The sequence below is a fragment of the Canis lupus genome, chromosome 19 (assembly GCF_048164855.1).
Source record: "Canis lupus baileyi chromosome 19, mCanLup2.hap1, whole genome shotgun sequence".
Classification (NCBI taxonomy): domain Eukaryota; kingdom Metazoa; phylum Chordata; class Mammalia; order Carnivora; family Canidae; genus Canis; species Canis lupus.
This window is the reverse complement of record NC_132856.1, coordinates 26,295,221-26,304,386: the sequence shown is the minus strand read 5'-3', so window position 1 is coordinate 26,304,386 and position 9,166 is coordinate 26,295,221. Positions and strand designations below refer to the sequence as shown.

At 42.2% G+C, this 9,166-nt stretch overlaps 1 long non-coding RNA gene across 1 annotated transcript; it reads left to right on the top strand.

Annotated features, from left to right (window-relative positions):
• Positions 1 to 727: 727 nt before the first annotated feature.
• On the top strand, positions 728 to 8,794 carry LOC140611299 (uncharacterized). The gene is made up of 4 exons (XR_012012579.1): positions 728 to 957; positions 1,288 to 1,515; positions 1,626 to 1,719; positions 6,702 to 8,794. It is a non-coding gene; the product is annotated as an uncharacterized lncRNA (long non-coding RNA).
• The last annotated feature ends 372 nt before the right edge of the window (positions 8,795 to 9,166 follow it).

The following is a 9,166-nucleotide window of genomic DNA, read 5'->3' as shown; positions in this document are numbered from 1 at the left end:
AGCAAGTAGGTAGAAGACAGTGGACCAACCAGCCTGAGTGCCACCAGAAGCATATGCGTTATTCTAAAGGGCATAGGCACAAGAGCCTTCTAGAAATGAAGACCTTACGACAAGCATCCTATCCACTGTGTCTTATCAGAGATGTGAGATTTGTTAGCCCAAAGTACACACTTTCCTCTTAAAATCTGCAAAGCAATGACTCTGAGAAGTTGCTAGTTAAGAGGATGGAAAATGAGTGGGATTACAGGAAGTCATGAGCTCTAGAATCAGACAACTGAGGTCTGACTCCCAGCTCTGCCACTCACTCACCAGCTGTGACTTCGGGCAAGTTGCCTTCTCTTCCTACGCCTCAGTTTCCAGAGCTGGAAAGTTGGGATAATAATACTCACAGGACTGTTTGTAAGGACTAAAGAAAGAACACATGAACTTCATTCATGTGGGGCACAGATTGATCAATAAATAATAGCTTCTATTTTTTCCTGAGTTAATCAACTAGGGTGTTGGAGCACTTGCCTAGTGAACACTACCCAGGTGCTCCCAGGAAAGAGAAGGTGAGGAAGAGAGAAGGAGGAGGTGGAGGAGGACAAGGAGCTACAATCAGTTCTCAAGTAAATTCTAAAATCTACCTGGTGAGGCAAACACATGCACATGTGGAATGATTTAATATTTCCATAGTAACACGCCAAGATGCATCACAAGCAGAGTTCTACAGAACGCATAAGCCATTTGGAGAAAGTAAATGTTTAAAATGATATTGCTAGAGACAGGAGAACTAAAGGAGTCACTAGACAAAGTCAGGACTGTATAAACTTAAAAAAAATTAGTCTCATTCTTTAGCAGGATATTGACAAGAGCTGCTGTCATATGGAAACTATTTTTTTTTTAAACACCTGGCAGGACTAATTTGGGGGATTAATTTCTTTTTTCATGCGGATTCAACACACAACAAACTACAAGGTGTGTCTGAGATGCAAGCCTGGTCAGAGATTAGATCACATAAGATAAATTACCGTAATTCCCCTATTATTTCTGATTACGGTTTGAATAGGACTTTGGGTCACAAGCCACCATTTGCAAAGAACCCAAAGAAAATTTCGTAAAGTTCACAGCATCTCTGAAGGCTGTTTTGATACTTTTTCTCAGAAAGACAACCCTTCAAAAATATTGAATAAAATCTTATTACTTTCATAAAATTCCTTCATTAGCTTATTAAATTTTTTTTTAATTAAAGTCTTTTTCCGTTTGCTTATTTTGTGATTAAATGTGACGATTTTCCTGGTTCCACAGACCAGCCTGGCTGCGTGCGACCATGAGACAGACTTGTAGCTCCTGAGAAGATGGAAATAGGAGAGTTCAGGGAACGAGCACGGTAGACGTGATTGCTCTGGTCACTGTCTGAACCTGTGGAGGAGACCATCAGTCTTCCCCGGAGACCAGAGCACAGGAGACCTCACACTATGGCTGCTTCTCCATTTGATTCCATCTACTAGATGGGATGATGCATAGCTATTTCAGGTAAGTTTTTCAGATTAGTGGTTTAGAGTCATTGTTTTAGTTTTATTAAGGAAAATGTTAAATGTTCTAAAAATAAAGCAGTTATTTTCATTACCTCTTCTTTCTCTTAGTATTTTGAGGTCCTATATGCAGCTTCTATCTCCTCCTTTATCAGGGAACTGCCTATAGCATCACCTGGATATTCAGCAGGCACTGCTAACTTAGGTAAGCTCTCCTGGCACATATTGATGAAGAATCTGTTGGGTGGTAAACTGGCAGAAACACGGTCCCTGACCTCAAAGAGCGGAGTTTTAAAAGGGCAGACTCAGGGTGCCTGGGTGGCTCAGAGGTTGAACGTCTGCCTTTGGCTTAGGTCATGATCCTGGGGTCCTGGGATCGAGTCCCACATCGGGCTCCCTACGGGGAGCCTGCTTCTCCCTCTGCCTGTGTCTCTGCCTCTCTCTCTGTGTCTCTCATAAATAAATAAATAAAATCTTTAAAAAGAAGAAAAAATAAATAAAAGAGAGACTCAAAATATGTCATTTCAAAACAATAGGGTAGCTACCAAGTCAGAATTATCCCCAGGGTGCCATGGGAAGCGTGGAAGAGGGAACCTGCTTTTGGAAGGAGAAAAAGTGGAGGAGACAGTGTCTAAACTTAGTCCTGAATTGCACATACTTTGAGTGCAATTGAGCTCTATGAGCCTTAGTTTCCTCATTTGTGCAATGGTTATAGTAATAATCATCTACCTTTAGGTCAATGTGGGAATAGGAAAGTTAACATACGCACATAATTAATTTGACCAATGCAATGCCCAACATATAGAATTTATATGAGCCGAGTTGTACACTGAGTGGAAGCTGCAGTTTGAACTACATGGTGACAGTCTTGTGTCTGTGCTCTGAATCACAGTGCTATCCTGTGAAGGTTGGGAGAGATGACAAAGCGTGTGCAGGAAGAGGGAAGAGTGTTGCAAAGGTATAGATAGGTGAAATGGTACAGATAATGAAGGAGACACCAAAAGTCCTGACTTACTAGAGTGTATGTAAGGTCCAAGGCAGAGGGTGTCAGGAGATGAGGCTGGAGCATCAGCAGAGCCTGGGACACAGAAAGACCCATAGCCATTCTAAGGAGCTTGATCTGCATCATCCGAGCAATAAGTTTCTTTCTTTCTTTCTTTCTTTCTTTCTTTCTTTCTTTCTTTCTTTCTTTCTTTCTTTCTTCCTTCCTTCCTTCCTTCCTTTCTTTCTTTCTTTTTTTTTTTTTTTTGATTTTATTTACTTATTCATGAGAGGTGCAGAGAGAGAGAGAGAGAGAGAGAGAGAGAGGCAGAGACACCGGCAGAGGGAGGAGCAGGCTCCATGCAGGGAGCCCGATGTAGGACTCGATCCCAGGACCCCTGAGCCAAAGGCAGATGCTCAACCACTGAACCACCCAGGCATCCCTGAGCAATGGGTTTCAAGCAGAGGGTGCAGGTGGTGTGTGTCAGGGGAACAAGTAGAACTCGTTTTGAGACATCACTCTTGCCACTCTTGAGTGGCAACAGGATGAGGCTGCGGGCAGAGCAGCTGAAAGTAGCATGAGCTGTTGGACTACAGATAAACAGGAGCTAACACCACTGGAGAGCAGTGATAAGCTTTGAGAAACACAGAGGCTGACTGGCTGGGCCTGGAGGTGGCCTCTGGCGAGGCCTGCCCTGACATTCATGCTCTTGTGTAGCTTCCTCTTGCCCTGTACCAGAGGGGCCCATTGTGACCAATGGCGTATGGTAGAAATGGTGCTAGGTCACTCTTGCAATTAGGTTACAAAAGAGTATGCCTTGCATTCAAGCTCTTTCTCTCGGATCACTCGCTGTTGGAGAGGCCCGCATGGCAGGGGACTGAGGCCTCCAGCCAACAGCTGGAGAGCACCTGTGGTCTGCCAACAACAGGAGTGAGCTGGGAAGCAGCTCCTCCCTCCAGATCCAGCTGAGCCTTGAGGTGCCTGCACCTCCGGCTGGCAGTTTGACGCCTGCCCCCGACAGACTTTCTCTACTAAGTCCCGGCCTCATGCCTGACCCTCAGGAATTGCATGCGATAATAAATAGTTGTTTTCTCATGCTGCCTAAATTTGAGTGTAATTCGTGATGCAACAGCAAGTTCAGTAACTCAAGGAATGGCAGGAAATGGCAGAGGTCTGTGATGATGTCCAGGTTCGGGTGGCTGAGTGGACAGGAGTGTCAGCAACTGAACCAGGCCCAGGGCCAATCTGAACTCGTAGCTTTACACTGATTGAAGTTGATCTTCATAAAGTACCATCTGCCACTGTCTTATTTATTTATTTATTTATTTATTTATTTATTTATTTATTTATTTATTCTTAATTTTTTAAATAAATTTATTTTTTATTGGTGTTCAATTTGCCAACATATAGAATAACATCAAGTGCTCATCCCATCAAGTTGCCACTGTCTTTTTCAAATGAAGTCTAAGCTCCTGAAGCTTGTGTTCAAATCTCCCCATTCTTTCCCCGATTCATCGGCTCACCTCCTTCCCCTCACATCCCCAGCCTTTACCCTGCATCTCATCCCTCCTCCTACGACTGGCCAAACCTTTGCTCCTACTGTTTCTGCCTCCTGCAAAGCTTTCTACTTTTTTTTTTTTTAATTTTTTAAAGATTTTATTTATTTATTTTTTATTTTATTTTTTATTTTTTTTATTTTTATTTTTTTAATTTATTTTTTATTGGTGTTCAATTTACTAACATACAGAATAACCCCCAGTGCCCGTCACCCATTCACTCCCACCCCCCGCCCTCCTCCCCTTCTACCACCCCTAGTTCGTTTCCCAGAGTTAGCAGTCTTTACATTCTGTCTCCCTTTCTGATATTTCCCACACATTTCTTCTCCCAGCTTTCTACTTTTGGTCAGGCTTTCGGCTCTCTGTCCATAGCCTGTTTTGACACTTACTTCTTTCCTGAAAACTTTTTATATCTAAGTAACTAAATATGACTTGGCTTTCCTTTGAGGTCCTCACAGGACATTTATATCTTTTTGGTGGCACTTGGATTACTTGCGTATGAGTGTTCTTGCCTTTTCTCTTACTGGACCTTGAACTTTTCTTGGTTGGGGCTATGTCTTACTCATCTTTGCCTGGCACATGGAAGAGTGCCCAATAAATGTTTGATGAGCAAATGAATTTGCTTTCTTGGCTAAGCCTCCCTAAACTGGTCAGCTTCCCATGATTTGCTATGCTCTTTCTTAATCTCTTTGGTCAAAATTTTATCATCCAGCTACATAAATAAACTACATGAATAAAATAAGCAAATGAATATAATCTACTGTATTTGTATCAAAGTCGGTGTCACTGTGATCTATGTCAAATAGAAAGAAAAATAAAAACCAATTTAATACTTAGTGGTCTGGAAAAATCAAATTTGTTGATACACATGGATAAAAAGTTTTTAGCAACCCAAATCTGCCATTTGCAGACCACTTCCCATGTTCCTGGCTGTACAACTCTCATAAATGCTATCTTTAATTCTCACAAGAAATCTAAGATCCTGGAACTATCATCAATTTCCGTTTTAGGAATTGAGAACTTACAGTGTAAACAAGTTGAGTTTCTTGCCTAACGTTGCAGCAGTAGCAGAGGAGTAGTTGGAACTTGAACTAGAATCTATACTACCATTAAATGCTCCTTCCATACTACCATTGCTGTAGGGTGGCCTTAGTTTTGTACATGTTTCCTTGGGGAGGGGTGGGTGCTTGTGATTTATTTTTTAAGAGCATTTGCCTCGAACAAAGACAACTACCCATGCAAGAAGAGGTGGGTTTATATCATTTTGTGCTTACTGGGAATGCAAGAGCACTCTTCCCGACAGGTGTGGCACGCCATTTCCACATGTCCAACCTGGTGTGTTTTTCCCAACACTAACAATCTACTCCTTTTTACTTCTGCCTCTCATACACCCTTTCTCAAAGAGCACCCTGGTTGATCGTCAGCCTAGTGCAAACGCATCTAGAAATACCCAATGTTAGGATACTTGAAGTCATTCTGTTTTCCTTTCTGTTGAGAGGCCAGAATGTCGATGTGGTGGAGGGGATAGAGGTGAGCAACGTTCTGGCCCCCATCTGTACCAGCACCAAGTTGTTAAATCCAGTACAGCCTCCAATTTGTAACCTTTCTAATGGTGCCTTTTTCATCACTATACTTTCTAGCTCAGTGGCTGGCAGAGAGCTCAGGAATTTGAACTGAACCTCAGAGTTCTGGGCATGTGCTGTTCATTAGAACATTCTGCAGAGATGAAATGTTCCTTATTTATGCCGTCACAGGTGGTTCTTGAGCACTTCAAAGCTGGTTTGTGTATCTAAGGAACTGATTTTTAAGTTTTATTTAATTCAAATTAATTTAAATTTAAATAGCCACATATGGCTGGTGGCAAGGTATTAGCACATTTCTTGGCTGCAACCTATTTATCTTAGAGAGTTATGGTGAGGAATAAATGAAGTGCTAGAAATAAAAGGCAGCATCATGATATAAAATCAGATGGCTTGGTGTAAATACCAGCTCCATCCCCCGTTATCTCTGTGACCTGTGTAGTGTGTTTACTTAGCCTCCCTGAGCCTCAGTCTCTTCATCTGAAAAATGGGTTTCACAATAACTCTCTCTCACAGAGGAGTCAGTTGGATTAAATAAGACAACAGAATACAAACTGTTTAGCATGCCACTTGGCACATAGTAAGCCCTCAACAAATGATAACGTTTTTTATAAATTGAGAGTGTTCTGAAAAGCATAGATAGGATTATTAGTAGGTAGTGATGTGGCCCATGATCACTCCACTGAGCTATGCCTTCTCTGGAGAGGATGTGGCCATGTTAGCCTCTTTCTCTTTGACAGCTCTCTTTTGCGGTCATGTATTAAAGAGCTCACAAAAATCTGGTGCTTCAGACGCATCCCTGAAACATTTCTCAGCTCATGGAACAAGTCTGGCTTCTCTGGGGTGAGCAGCACACTGTTCCTTTCCTGTCGTGGGGTTGTACTGAGATCTGCTCCTTAGGTCTCCTCTTGCCTGCCTCCTGACACTGGTTACTTCTCCTTGGAGACTTTGCAGTGGAGATGGGTTTTGTCTGGACAAGCTGAGGCTGGTCTGGCTGCCACAGCAGCAAACATCCTCGATTGTTTCTCTCATGCTGGCTGCTAATCCCCTTTTCTGTTTATCCCCTCAGGAGCCAAGGCTGTAGGTGTGTACCATGGGGCTTTGAGAGAGAAAAAGCAGACGTTCCCCAGATGTCATTGCCAAGGCACCAGCCATATTTGTGGTGTTATGGATATGGCCCCAAGATGGCACGAGCTTCCAGTTGTCAGAGACAGCCCACTGGCTCTCGTTACTGAAGCTGCCACCAGCATTTTACAGCTTCCTCCTGCCAGCCACTGGCCTGGGAAAGTTCAAATCAGTGGAAAGAAGCTGGAGCAAGTGAACTATTCAGAGAGCCTGGGAATACATCCCAGCCCTCTTTGCTCTATGGTCCCAACTTGGCCCTGTGGCCATTTTGCAGATCTATCCTGCAGGAGGTAAGCTGAGGAAGAGATGGACTGGCTCACAGACCTTGAATACTTTTTTTTAGCAAACAGTTGTTGAGGGCCAGGCACTGGTAAGTGCTGATGGGTGAAGAGAGAGCCTGAAAGCCAATCCTGTGGATCTTATTTATTGACTTGGTTCTTTATCATCTGCCCCTGCCAACAGAATGTAAGCACCCCAGGGGCAGGGATTTTGTCTAGTATGTTCCTTAATGTATCCTCAAATCATGGCACACTGACACTCCATGACAAATATGTGTTGAGTAAAGGAATGAAGGATTCTTTCCTAATTATTGAATATTGTACACAAAGCATGTATCCTGAAGGCCCTTGACTACAAATCTGCCTCCAGAAGAACCAGAAATATTGATGTAGGAAACACATTAATTCATTGATTCAATGATGCTCAGCAACTCCCTTCCTTCTTACTATCCTTCTCCTTCTCTCCTTTCCTTTCTTTTCTTTGCCCTGTCCTCCTCCTCTCCTTCCTCCCTTCTGTCATTCCTTCACCTGCTTACTTTTTCTTTCATCTAATAGTCACTGGGCACACGAGTAACAAGGCACTCTGAAGTGTACATGGATGAGACACAATCTTAAAGACATTTGTCTTTGCTCATCCAGTGTGTTTGAAAGAAACAGGGGCCTCTATACTGTGTGAAGGATGGAAGTTTATTGGTGCTTGAAGAATTTGTTGAAAGATGGGATTGAAACTAGAGATACAAGTTGAACGAGGCAGTTTATAGCAATGTCCTGAAAATCACCCAAGGGAAAAAAATGTAAGAAGGGAAGATATAATCTTACTGTGATATTTTTATGGTAAGAATATTTCCTGGACTAAGTCACAGGTTCAGAATACACAACACAAATCCATTCTATTGAAAAGCCAAACTAAATTCTTTTTGAACATGAAGATCTGATGTCAGCAGGTAATAATACAAGCCTTTTGGGGTCTAGGGTAGCCAACATAGAGTAGATTAGTCTAAAGCAGGGGTTAACAAATTATGGGCCACAGACCAAGTGTGGCTTACTATCTGTTTTTATATAAATAAGTTTCATTAGTAGGCAGTGATAAGTTTCATTGTTTCATGAATCACTTCTGGTTGTCTTCATACTGCAGCAGCAGAGTTGAGTAGTTGTGACAGAGACCATATGGCCTGCAAAGCCAAAAACACCTATTATCTGGCCTTATAGAGAAAGTTTGCTGACCTCTGGTCTAAAGGAAAGATGTTCTGATGCCAAATGAGATCCTTTAGAAAAGAAAACACTCCTCACATTCAGTTTGGTACATTTATGTTTATACACCTGCTTTCCCTATCAGTGAAAGGCAGCCAACTGTTCATATCATTACATCATCAGCCCCCAATATGTTATTGTTCCCTGTAACGCTTTCTGCAATATGGCCACTAAATTAATGATCTGAGATAATTTCCCGCAAACTAAATTGTTGAACGATCAAAGTATTTTCACTCTAGGTTTCCTATTGCGCTGCCCTTTTGCTCACTCATGCCAGAGCTGGATAAAACACTCATATCACCTCATGTTTATCCTGAGGCTTGACTTGGCATACAGCAGCCTTATAACTGACGATTTCTTCACCTGTGCTTGTTTTGTGGTTACTGGTCTCAAAATGCCCATAAACTTGATTAAACTTGTCCCTTCTATGCCTTCTCATTTTGCATGTGGATTGTTTATGATTTTGAGTTATGTAATTCTTGGTTTCTCAATAAAGTAATCAGCAGGTGGTATGCCTCTTTGTTTTCAAAGTTACCTCCCTGCGTAAAAAATTTGGAGCCAGGTGTCTCACTGAGTTCATCAGACCCCTGCGTCCAGACCTCCAAGGCCTTTCTTATAACCCAGCCCCAATCTTTAAGAATTGAAAATAAATATTTCCAAAGAAGGGCTGAAGCTTTTTGGCTATTCTCCCTTCTTTTACCACATTGCAGAAACTGAAAAATGAGATCCCCCCTTCACTGTTTTGGTGATAAAGCCTTGTTAGAAAGATAATTATTTAAACAGATGTTTCCAGATACACATTTAATATGAGCCTCACAATCCAGCAGAGTTCTCTTCATTCTTCTGCAAATGAGGGAACTGACACTCAGTTCCAGTAATT